Here is a 12,806-nt window from a genome sequence, read left to right as displayed (position 1 = left end):
CCCTGCAGCCCAGCGCGGGGAACAGATGGGCAGACCCCTCCTCCCGGGGTCTAAGTAGGGCACTGCTGAGGCTGCTGGGAGGCAGGGAGGGTGGCCAGTCGGCCAGGGAGAGGGAGGAGGTGCAGAACCAGCTCTGCCGCCCCCCACCAGGCCCCCCAGGGCCAGTGAAATGGAGGGTCAGCTCTCTGCCCACCAGGGGGCAGACACCCGCCACTGGGGTGCTCAAGCAGAGCCTGGGCAAGCCTTGCAGGGATTTATGGGTCCGTCAGGTAGTCCTCGCAAATGCCAGACTCCCCAGCCTTGGTCCAGTGGGACTGGTGAGCAGCCAGGACTTCCTCCTTGGAGCGCCAGAGTGAGGCCTGGGCAGTGCGGTGTCCGAAGCACCCAGGCCCTGCCCAGTCCGGGCCTCCACCCATTGGCCACACTGTCACCCTGAGCACATTGAGGGGGGCTGGGCCATGGGGTGCCAGAACGATGCAGAAACACAGGCAGCAGCTGTCAGAACTGGAGGGCCTTGAGAAACCGACCACGAGTCCAGTGCTTTATGTTTCAGAAGCAAGCGATGAGGCTCAGAGAGAAGAGGGGCCGTGCATGCAGCGAGCGGGTGGCCAAGCCGGGGCTCCAGGCTCCCTGGCTAGTGCTCCTTCCCCATCAGCACGAGCTGCAGAGCTTGTACCACCCAGACACCGGAAACAGCCCCAAGGTCCACAGCAGGGCAGTGGGTGGTCCAGCTGAGTGCGCCTGTGCCGAGGACGACCTCCTACTCGGCGACCCAAAGGAGGGCACCGGTGGTCTGTGCAGCGGGGACGAGTCCCAAGTCACTACGCGGAGTGAGGGTCACAGGAACAGGAATGTGTGCTATAGGAGTCCGCTCCTGTGAAGCCGAGGAAAGTGTAAACTGACCAAGAGGGACAGAAAGCAGGCCCACAGTTCCTGGGGAGGGGGGCGGCAGCAGGAGGGGCCTGTGAAAGGGCCCAGGGGAGGTTTGGGGTGCTCGAGACTGTCCCTGTCTGCCTGTGCTGGCCGTTTCATAGGTACATACACTGAATTTATCAAATTCTACTTGTTAATATGCACGGTTTACTGTATGTCAATGTTATCTGAAAAAAAAAAGCTCTATAAAAAAACAAGGTGCAGAGGCCTTGAACATGGCTCACGCAGTGGGGAGGCCACCAATGCCCACTCGACCCAGAATGGCTGTAAGCATACTGTCACCAATGTCACACGATGCCAGATCTGTCTCCAGGCAGATGGACGTGACAAGCAAAGGCAGGCCCCGTGGGGTGTTGCCGCACAAGCCAGACAGATGTCAGCAAAGGGCAACCAGCCCGACCACTTTGGAGAAGGGAAAATGAATTTCCCCTCCACTCTCCCAGGGCTAAAGCAAGCTGGGGCGGCCCGGGGAATAGGAGTGCCTTCTGGAAGGCACAGCCTCGCCTGGTAAACAAGCAGCCTCTCTGGGTGGAAAAAAGAAGGTGCCCCTTACTCCAGGCGCATAGCTTGGGGAGCCGATCAGCAAGGAAAGAGAGCAAGGAGGTGCCTGATGCCCCTCCCCCAGGGTCCTTATTCACCCCAAGAAGACTGTTCTCCCTCATGAAGTTACCCCGCCTGCCCCTTCCCGCGGAAGCCCATCTCTGCTTCGGAGAAAAGGTCATTTTGCCCAGAGTCGCTAAAAATTACACATTAGCAGCCCTGCTGATTTCCAGCAGTTTCAAATGCTGGCTTTGGCCAAAACTTCTTTAAAAGGCCATCGTCCCTTCTTATTCCATAGAGTTTACATTTTATAATATTTAAACAGAACTGCTTTTAAGCACAGATACGCAGCACTTTCCTCGCATGTCCCCATAAAAAGTAAAATCTGGGAACCATCGACACTGGATGACTAGGGAATGCCTTCTGAGCCCAGCAGCGCTTAGCTCCGTCTCCAAAATAGCCTGGAATTCTGCTGCCTCGAACCGGGGCACTTCTTCCTCCAAGAAGCACCCGTGCCTCCCTTCTGGACTCCGTGCCGCAGTTCCCGACCCCCCGGGGAAGGTGCTCTCTGAAGAGGAGTCTCCTCCATTCTCTGTGCGCACAACAGCCACACTTTCCGACCTCTCGTAGCATGCGAAGGGGACAGACTGCCAAGAGAGCTACAGACGAGCTGATTTGCCGGGTCAACGCTATAAGGCCACTATGACGACTGCACCCATTCCACAGATGGGAACCAAACAAGGGTTCAGAGAGGTCAGCACATCAGCCCACCGTGACGCCACGGCCCATGCCTCCCAAGGCTGTCCGCTCGGCCAAGGCATCCTGGACTGACAGGGAGGATGAAACCTCACACCAGGCTCGGGCTCCCACCAGCCCCTTAAGCCGGTCCACCTGCCTCCTGGTCAGGGACACCTGGCCGCATCCTCCACTGCTGGAGCCCAGAGCGCGTAGCCGTTAGCCCTCTTTTTTTCTTTTCTTTCTTTCTTTTTTTTTCTTTGTTACTCTGCCTCTTTGAATCACTTACCCTACAATGCCCAAGATACTACCGATACTACTGTGGGTTTGCTTTTTTTATGTTAAAATTCCCTCAGGTGACTTAAGTTTTTTTCATAAGAAGGGTTTTTTTTTATTTGTCACCATTAAAAGTCGGAATTTTTTAATTTTTTAAAGGTTTTATTTATTTATTTATTTTTAGAAAGAGGGGCAGGGAGGGAGAAAGAGAGGGAGAGAAACATCAGTGTGTGGTTGCCTCTCACACACCTCCTCCTGGGGACCTGGCCTGCAACCCAGGCTTGCACCAGGACTAGAAATCCAACCGGCAACCTTTTAGTTCCCAGGCCGGCACTGGATCCACGGAGCCACACCAGCCAGGGCTGAAAGTCTGGATTTTAAACGGACTCTCGGACGGGGGGCGGGGCTCACGGCCGCCAGCCTGTTCTGCCGCCGCACCGCCTCACCCCCAGCAGCTCGTCCAGAGCTTCTCCCTTCGCCGTGAAGCGCCGTGAGTTTCCCCACTTGGAACCTGGGCTCCTCCCGCAGTTTGACCTTCCGAACAAAGACATCGCGGAGCAGACGAATAGATTGGCAAGGCTCTTCTATGTCTTTTCCAACGCTGTCTAGAATCAATTTATTGACCACTTCTTTCAAGTCATTTGTCTGCTCCTCCCGGGTCGAGATTTCCATCATCGTCTTCCGGATTTGGCAGACCTGTTGATGCCGCGCGCAGGAGGTCTTCCGAAACGGATTGTCTCATCTTCCAGTAAAACCAGCGCGGAATAGACAAAGCAGATCCCATCAGTAGTCGCGGCATCGACGCCAGCTTCAGCCGCGGTCCACCATCTTTCGAGCAGGAAGCACATTCTGTCTCAGCTAAGTAATACCCATGCCACGGAAACCAGTCAGGCCGTTTTTGCCCTAAATAGCCTCAGTAATTAGCTTGAATTTTCTAAATGCAGCTTCCTGATTCTGCAGGTCAGCTAGGCTGACTGCAAAAACCATCAGACCTTTAAGACCGTCAGAGACGATTTTGGTGCCTTGAGTTCTTGTGGCTGATGTTTTCCCAATGTTTCTTCATTGAACATAGCTGGTGCTTTCACATCATACCAATCTTTCTTAGAAAATGAACCATCCGCTTTCTTCTTGGTTCTCCCTTTTGCCACCTTTTGTGAGGCGCTTGCTCTCACCGACTGCCTTGGTGCTGCTCAAAACCCGGTGACTCAGTTTTTAAAAGAGGTATGGGCCCCAGGCACAGCGCCTTGCCTTTAGCAGCAAGGACAACACGCCACCTAGTGGCCGTGAAGTGAATCTCATATTGGCGGACCTGCGGGAGCAGAGCCTGGCATCTGGAAGGCTCTTAGGTTGTCAAGTGGTCCAGCTGAGATTCAGAGAGGGAGAGTAACCGACCCATAGGCACATAGCAAGTTAGTGTCCAGTCTCCAGGACCATGATGCAGCTCGGGCAGCAAGACCGTGCTGCCCAAACTCCCCTGGTGCTCTGGGGAAGCTGCATGGCTGGAAGCAGCTCTCAATTCCCATCATTTCAAAAGTAAAGGAAGGGTCTGTTTTGCAGGGTACACCATCTCCCTAGCACTGCACCCTTTATTCTGTCTACCATTTTTGAATAGGTAAAGGTGTACAGAGTATAAAGTCCAAAAGGTACAAAAAGAGTATGCGGTGGAAAGTCAGACTCTCACCCCAGCCTCCACCACCCAGATGCAACCATGGTCATCAGTTCTTACATGTCTGTCCAGAGACCATATGTCTTAAACTGCTTTCTTAAATTTTTACACAAATGGTAGCCTTTCCTACACAGGACACAAGCTGCCTTGGAGGTCACTGTACATCAGCATGTAAAGAGCATTCTTTGGCCTTGGCTGGTGTGGCTCAGTGGATGGAGTGCTGGCCTGTGAACGAAAGGTTGCCAGTTCAATTCCCAGTCAGCGCATGAGTCTGGGATTCAGACAAGGTCCCCAGTTGGAGGCATGAGAGGGGCAACCAATTGATGTATCTCTCACACATCTATGTTTCTCTACCCCTTCTTTCTCCCCTCTTCTCCTACCTCAATCAATCAATCAATCAATCAATCAATCAATAAATGGATAGATCATTTTAAAAAGAGCATCCTCTGTAAAGCCAAATAGCATTCCTTGTGTGCTGTATATGGAGGTCCTATCACTTATTTAACTCCTTTCCTTTTGACGGACATATGATGCTGTAACAGACACACATGGGAAAACCTCTAGAAGAGGAAGTGGAACTGCTGAGATTCTCATTTATGATTCACTGTGGTGTCAGATGCCAGACAACGCCACGTCATCAGAGTGCAAATGCCTATGGCCTCATTACTTCCCATAAAGCAGGTCTGGAGGCGAACAGTCCGAGGGCACGTGACAGCTCCACGCTGGGGCAAAGGGCGAGCACGGACGCTGCTACACTGCCCACCTCGGAGGCTGCGCTGCCTCAGTCCTCGGTCCCCACCACCAGTGCTCGAAGTATCTCCTCCAGCCTGGCCCACACCACATCACCATATTTTGTTTCACATCTAACAACTGTGTAGGGGAAAAGGGTATCCGTTGTACTTTTAACTTTCATTGTTCTTACGAGTAAAGTCAAATGAAGTGTCTTCTTTTCCCTGGGTTGTCTGGCTATAGTCATTGTCCATTTTCCTTTTGTTTTTCTGGTCTTGTTTGTATTCAATGTTTTAATACTTTTATTAAGATATAATTCACATATGATCAAATGTGTACACATAAAGTGTACAGTTCAGTGGTTTTAGTGTAGTCACAGCCATTGCTGCAATTTCATTTTAGAACATCTTGTCTTTCCCACCAAAAGGAACACCGTACTCACTCCACCACAATTAAGCAATCGCTAATCTTTCTCCATAGTTTAGCATATTCTGGACAGATCACACAAATGTAATCATATGCAGTGTGGTTCTTTGTGAGTGGCTTCTTCCTCTAACATAACGTTTTCGTGTTTCAGCCATGTTGTAACATGTATCAGCATTTCATTCCTTGGTGTGGTTGATTAATATCCCATTGTGTGAATATTCCACGAATATCATGTGTCATTTTGTTTATCCGTTCAGCAGTTGATGGATCTGCCAGTTGCTCCTACTCTTTGACCATCATGAATAACACTGCTCTAAATATTCACGTACAGGTTTTGAGGTGGACCTGTGTTTTCATTTCTCCTTGGTACCAACTCAGAGCAGAATTGCTGGGTCATACGGCAAGTCCGCATTCCCCCTTTTGAGCAACTGCCAGCCCGTGTTCCAAAGCAGCTGCCCCGTTTTACACACCCACCAGCGGTGCGCAAGGATTCCAGTTTCTCTACATCCTCTGTAACACTTGTTGTTTTCCATTTCTTTCATTATAGCCAAGTGGTAGTTGTGATTTGATTTGCGCTTCCCTAATGGTTTAATGTGGTTGAGCATCTTTTCATGTGCCATTTGAATACCAGCTTTGGAGAAATGTCTGTCTGTCATACTGATGTTTAAGGCCTCTTTATATGAGGGTCATCGGTCCTTACCGAGCACATGAGCCCTTGAACTACAACGTGAGTTGCAAATATTTTTCACAGACTCTCGTATATCTCTGAGTCTATGTCTTCTCCCTTTTGCAAGGTTTGGTATCATACTTGGGAAGATCTTGCCCACCTCGGAACTACTACTGCTTTTTAAATGGCTTTCCATATTTTCTTCTAGAAAATTTACAGTTTTTTTCCCAGTCAAGTCTTTTCTCACATTGAATGATTTTGGTGTAAGGTGAGAGGCAGAAATACAATCTTCTTTTTTTCAGGTAGCTACCATATTATCTCAACACTGTTCCAATAATCCCCACTCATTTGAAATGCCATGCTTTTGTTTACTAAATTCCTACCTGTATTTGGGAGAAATTGTGAACTTGCTATCCTTGTCCATGTATTTATCTATCTGTTCATATACCAGTATCATAAAGATTGAGTATTTAACTTTTTATCCTGGAAAATGTCAAACGTGTGGAAAATCGTAGAAAATAGTACAGTGAGCCTCCACGTACCCAAAGCTCAGCTTCGACAGCCACCATCTTTCTGGTTTCCTTGTCTCCTATTTTTTGCTCTTGGTTTTCCTTTTTTTTTTTCTTTTTCTTTTTCTTTTTCTACAGTTGTCTTAGTCTGCTCAGGCTGCCGCAACGAACTACTGGAGACTGGGTAGTTTAAGAACAGTTCTGAGGGCTGCGAAGTGCAAGATCAAGGTGCTGGCCCCCGTGTCTGCTGCAGAGCTCTCGCCTGCACTCTGCACTACGGGTGCCATCTTCGCAGTCTGCCCTTCCTTTGGCGAGTGCACGAGTGCACGTGGAGAGATCACTCTCCCTCCTTCTTGTTATCAGGCTGCTAATCCCATCACCAGGGCTCCACCCTCTAAGCTACTATAACCCCCATTACTTCCCAAAGGCCCCACCTCCAAACACCATCACAAAAGGGGTTAGGGCTTCAATAAATGAATTTTGAGGAGTCATAAACATTCGGTTCATAATGAATATTTTAAAGCAAATCATTTCACTGGTAATCGCTTCACTCTTTGATAGCTCAAGATTTGTTTGATGTGATCAGGAAGCCTCTATCACAATGTGGTAGACAGAATAATGGCCCCCCTAAAGGTGTTCATGTCCTAATTCCCAAAATGTGTTCCTGAAACCGGAAAAGCCAGTGTTTGTGTCTCTTGTCACCACCAGAGGCAATAAGCAGAGACAGGGACTGAATCTTTAATCTTTATGGGCACTTTATTCACATAGCCCTCGATCTGAAAAGGCAATGGGTTATGCACCGTAACAGACCATCTTAAATTCCATTTTAAACCGACCCTTTTTATAAGGAGAAGAAAAGAGTAGGTAAGGGGTTTGGAATTCAGGGGAAAAGTTAATCAGATAAAAGCTGCAGCATCCTTTTATCTGGGTCCTGGGAGGTGGTCTTTAATTGTGTCCTGGGTGGTGGGCATCTCACCCCCGAGCACAATGGCTCAGATACCATCTTGAATGGTTTGCAGTGCTCCTGGGGCACAGAGGTGGAACTGCTTACAGTGGGTCTCCTGGAGTTGGGGTGGGTCACGCCTTCAGTTCCTGGAACAATAGCTTTTTACATTCATTGATTACTAAGCTTATTAGCTATTACCTCAACTAAAATTTTCTAACTCCTGTGTCCCCCATCATCGCCTTACGCAGCCTCTGCAAAGGGACTTTGCAGATGTGATTAAACTAAGGCTCTTGAGATGGGAGGTTATCCTGGGTTATCCAGATGCAGCCAATGAAATCGCAAGGATTTTGTCTTTGTAGAATGGGGGCAACCCTGGCTGGTGTGGCTCAGTGGACTGAGTGCCAGACTGTAAACTGCAGGGTTGCTGGTTCGATTCCCAGTCAGGGCACATGCCTGGGTTGCGGGCCAGGTCCCCAGTAGGGGGTGTGTGAGGGGCAACCACATGTCGATGTTTCTCTCCCTCTCTTTCTTCCTGTCTTCCCCTCTCTCTAAAAATAAATAAATAAAATCTTTAAAAAAAATTTTTAATAGAGGCAAGAGGGGCAGACTCAAGAATATGTGACCAGAGAAACAAAGGCCTGAGCAATGTGGGGCCAGCAGCCGGCGGCGGGGGGGCACAGGCAGCCTCTGGGAGCTAGAAAAAGCCAGGAAACAGATTCCTCTGCAGTGGCGTCCAACCTTCTGGTGTCTCTGGGCCACACTGGAAGAAGAAGAGCTGTCTTGGGTCACACACTAAATACATGGCGACACATAATCACACAAAAAAATCTCATAATGTTTTAAGTAAGTGTACGGTTTTGTGTTGGGCGGCGTTCACAGCCATCCTGGGCTGCACACGGCCGCGGACGCAGGCGGGCACCCTGGCGGAGCCTCCAGAAGGAACACGGTCCTAGTGTCAGGCCGGAGACTACATTTCAGACTTCTACCCTGCAGAACAGTAAGATAGCAAATTTGTGTCCTTGTAAACCACCACGCTTGTGGTGTTTTGTCAAAGCAGCAACAGAAAACTAACACAACCAGTAAAATTAGCAAGAACTCCCTTTCCTGGGAAACCAAGTTCAGTGTCTCCCAGATATTTCAAAAAAATTTTTTTTCAGTCGTTTGTTCGCAGGTTGTATCATTTTTAATGTTATGAAGCATTTAGAGGCCCGCCCAGTATTGTATTACTATTCAGCTTAAGCTAAATTAATATAACACCAAATCTAAATAAATAACAGCGTCCACCTACCACTCACTACGGACGTGGGCAAGTCGCCTCCTTTCTGGGACAAGGCTTTCTCACCTGGACAGCAAGAGGGTTGGATTGTTTCACGTTTCCTCCGGGGCACCCATGCCTGGGCTGCGCGGGAGCTGAGAAGACCCCGAAACGGCGCAAGAGGGCAGGGCCCTCCCCGCTGCCTGCCTCGGAATTCCCTGTAGATGCCGCCGTCCCTCATCTCCAATCAGAAGGGCGTTGCACGCAGGGACCTGAGGGTCCCCCAGTGCGAGACTCGCCTCCTAGGGGACTGGTGTCCATTTAGAGACTTCACCGAATCAGAGGAAGAAAAGACCGTGAGCTTATTCGACAGCGTACTCAAAGGAAGACGTGCACTTGAGACGCACGGATTCCAAGCCGCTGACGTCACAGTCCACCTTCTCGGAGCGCTGGGTGCCTGGCCCGTGGGGCCGTCCGCCCGAGTAAATGAAATGCAGGATGCTCGATTACATTTGAGTTTCAGATAAATAATAAATCATTGTTTGGTATATGCTCCCAGACGATATGGAGAATATACTTACATTAAAACAATTGTTCATTTTCATTTCTGATCTGAATCGAATTTAAGCAGCAGTCCCGGTTTCATCTGGATCTGACTGGATCCTGCTCCCAGAGGACCAAGCCATACTCGGGCTTCCAGGATCCAGGGACCCACCCCAAGGCGGATTCACGTTAAGAAAGGAAGGCAAAGGGGAAAGTTTTGAGAATGACCTTATGAGGGCCTGAAGCTAGAAGGAGCAGGTGACTCCTGATCCTATCCTAGTCAGTCACCATAGAAACAAACCACCAAATCCGCCTGAAAGACCTGGTAAACAGTACCTACCTCCTCACCACCAATACCGACCGTCCTCATTCCCTTCCCTGGCTGGGTCCTGTCAGGCCTGGTCTCATTGTCCCAATGTCTCCCCCAGGAGACAGCCAGGACCTACCCTGCCTTCCTCCCTCCAAGGCCCCGGCTCCTCTCCCCAGCCACAGCCTCCGATGGCTGCCCTGAAGGGCCCACGGTGTTGGGAGAGGCAACTGGATACGCAGTCCTGTGCCAAAGAAAACCCAGAACCAGACAGTAGCTAAAGCGACAAAAATGATACTGCAGTGGGGGAAAGGGACCTCCGTTTCTGCAGAGCCATCCAGACCTCAGCCCCAAAGGCAGCCTGGGCGGGTGTCATCTACGGCCAAATAGCAGGGTGGGTGGGGTCAAGGGAGGAAAATGATGAAGCGGGAACAGGTCAACGTGGCTAAACTGACCCAACGGGATCCACGCTGAAGGCAGGTCATGGCCGTCAAACATCCCCATGGGGACAGTTGAGGACAAGGTGACAAGGAGATCAGACAGGGAGGTGCGGTGTCCTGGTTTAAGTGACTTTACAGGGTTCTTGCTAAAACCAGATTTTATAAGCACACAGAGGGGCCAAGGAGAAGGTTCAGGAGCTTGACTAACCTGTCACCTGCCCATCCTGCCAGAGGAAGCTACCTCCTGCTAGAGGCTACCTAGCAGGGATTTCGCCCAAGGACAAACAGCAAACACTTGTTCTAAACAAAACCTGTCTGGCTGGGCTGTCTCTGTCCTTCCCAGGATAAAAAAAAAAAAAACAATCCTCGACTAATCCAGGATGTGATTAAATTGATTGAGGAAATGTTCAATCTTTCAGACGAGCCACAGGCTGGCAGTAAGCTTTGAATACAAATGCAGGGGCTTGCATGGATGTGTTTTATTTGACTCTGGAAATTAGAGGCTCTTTGGAGGGGAACGTACAAATTTGTTCAAAATGTCCCTGACTGTGGGAAAAGAGGCACTTACACAAGTCGCGAGGAGTGCCCTTTAACGCCCAGCCTGGGGTGTCTGGGGTGTCGGGTCTTTCTGACCCGATCTGCTAGCCCAGCCCTGACCTCACAGCAACTGAACTAACTCTCCCATGGCCACCTCCCCCTCCCCCAATGCTCCCCCTCCCCCAATGCAGCGTTTCCACGTCTGTCCTCTCTCCCTCCACACAATGAGCTGTGAATATTATTCTTCCCATTTTACAAACAGGAAAGGAGTGCTTTGAGTGAGGGAACCACGGTCACTTTGCTCGAAGTAACAGATCCCTTCCAGATCCCTCTCTCTCTCCCCTAGTCTGGACAACTTGCTCAGATGTCATTTCCACATGGGAAGATTCTGTCCTCTTGGGGTGCAGAGATGGAGAAATTTCCATCTCTGTCCACCACACCAACCCTATGTTCAGCAAATTTCCTCCCTTTGCTGAAAATTTGCTCCCTTTCATGTAACTCCAACCTTCATGGTCTGCAGGCAAGCAGTAGTCCTTAATCAGGACGGTCACATCTGAGCGGTTAGGAAGCCCCCCCACAAAGGGGCTGGCCCACCTCTGACCTTCTACACTTGATCTTAGCCAAAAGGCCGAGAAGCGGTCCACCTCTGACCCTCTAAAAAGGCTCGGCAGGGTCTTGGGTTTGCATCGTGGACAGGTTATTGAATCCAGGAAATCACAGTGTCTAAATTTATGAGGTAAATTTGTATCCGACATATACATTAACCTCTATCCCTGAATTCAATTAAATAATAACCCAAAGGATTATTTTTGCAAAACCTGAGAATGAACGCACCTTCTCTGCTGATCCTTCTCTACTGCTCTCAGAATTCCTGAATCTGGAGGCTGCAAGGCCTCAACCCCAGGCTCGCAGCTACCTGAGGACACTAATGTCAACCCTGATTTTCGCCTATAAAGCCCAGTCTAGCCAGGCTGGCCGAGACTGGGAGCATCACTGTAGGTCATTGCCCATGATGTCCATGTGGTGGTCTTTGCCCCGCATGACCCTCTTCTCCACCTGGAGCAACTCTGTTCCTTCGTCAAGCCCCTGCTCGAATCCCCCCTGACCTCCGGTGCACAGGGCGGCTATGAGAGCGGAGACCACAGCAGTCAAGCCCCCAGCACAAGCGGACACAGATGGGGGTGCTGGCTCCAGCACAGCTCTGATGGTCACTGCCATGCCCTCGCCCCTGCCTTTCCTGAAGAACCCCATGCCTATCCCAGCTCCTTCTGCCTCCTCCACGTTGCTACGTGGCCACCCCGGTGCTCACCCGTCTCCTCCACAAAATCCCGAACTCCTCGAGGGCTGTCTTTGGGGTCTCACGTCTGGCTCTGGGCCTGGCACTGAGTGGGCTAAACGTACATTTCCAAACAAACCCTCCTGTCTCCTGGCTCCAGGGACAGCAGTTTGATGGATGATCAGAACCCGGTAATAAATTAAAATTCATTTTATGATGTGGTTATAGAGACAGACAAAGACCACGCTACTAGTGACATCATGTCGGGCTGGTGACACTATCGATCGTTAATCATGTTTACTTCAAGATAGTGCCCTTGGCTTGGACACGGGGGAAAGGTGGTCCAGAGCCCCATAGAGCATGTCACTGTGACCTGTAGGAACTGCTTCCGGAAGCGATGGGGCTGTCCGGCCGGTGTGGGCTGCACCCACCCACCCCCTGCGACAGAGGCTGTGCTTCGCTCACCTCTACAGACCCCAGAGTCTCAGTAATTATCTTTGGATAACTGAATTAATTCCTTTTAAGTCACCTGAAACTCGTGATATTGTTGAGGACAAGAAGCTCAGAAGAAACCTCCTCTGGGTCTCCCGTTCTCCCCGCCGACTTGTGAGAAAAGGCTCCAGAGAAGGAAAGTGCCGGATGGTCTGCGGGTCAGACACTCTGCACACCCACTCGTAGGTCTGTGCCATTCCCTCCTCTGGGAAACCCCTTCCCTGTCTATCAGGGGACCTCCTACAGCAGGTCTCCCTGCAATAAAAGGGGCTCATGAGGTTCCTTGAGGGTTTTTCTGATTCAATGTTGGTCATTTTCACCAGTTCAGCCTTAGGGTAGGTAAGCAGGAAGAGCTGGCAAACAGGCCCTATCTCTGCAGCTTCAGTAACAAAATCTGCAGCCATTCGGGAAATGTGCCCGCTGGGTCTGAGGCGGTTCCTGGAAGGCCCTGGGCTCCAGCCTGTGGTGTGACAGGCATGGGGTGCAGACTAGAAAGCTGGAGAGGAGGACAGAGTGCAGCGGGGGCCTG

Source organism: Phyllostomus hastatus, unplaced genomic scaffold (genome assembly GCF_019186645.2).
Source record: "Phyllostomus hastatus isolate PE091 unplaced genomic scaffold, TTU_PhHast_1.1 phas_contig_402, whole genome shotgun sequence".
Taxonomy (NCBI): domain Eukaryota; kingdom Metazoa; phylum Chordata; class Mammalia; order Chiroptera; family Phyllostomidae; genus Phyllostomus; species Phyllostomus hastatus.
The sequence above is the reverse complement of the archived record's forward strand: the minus strand, read 5'-3'. Positions refer to the sequence as shown.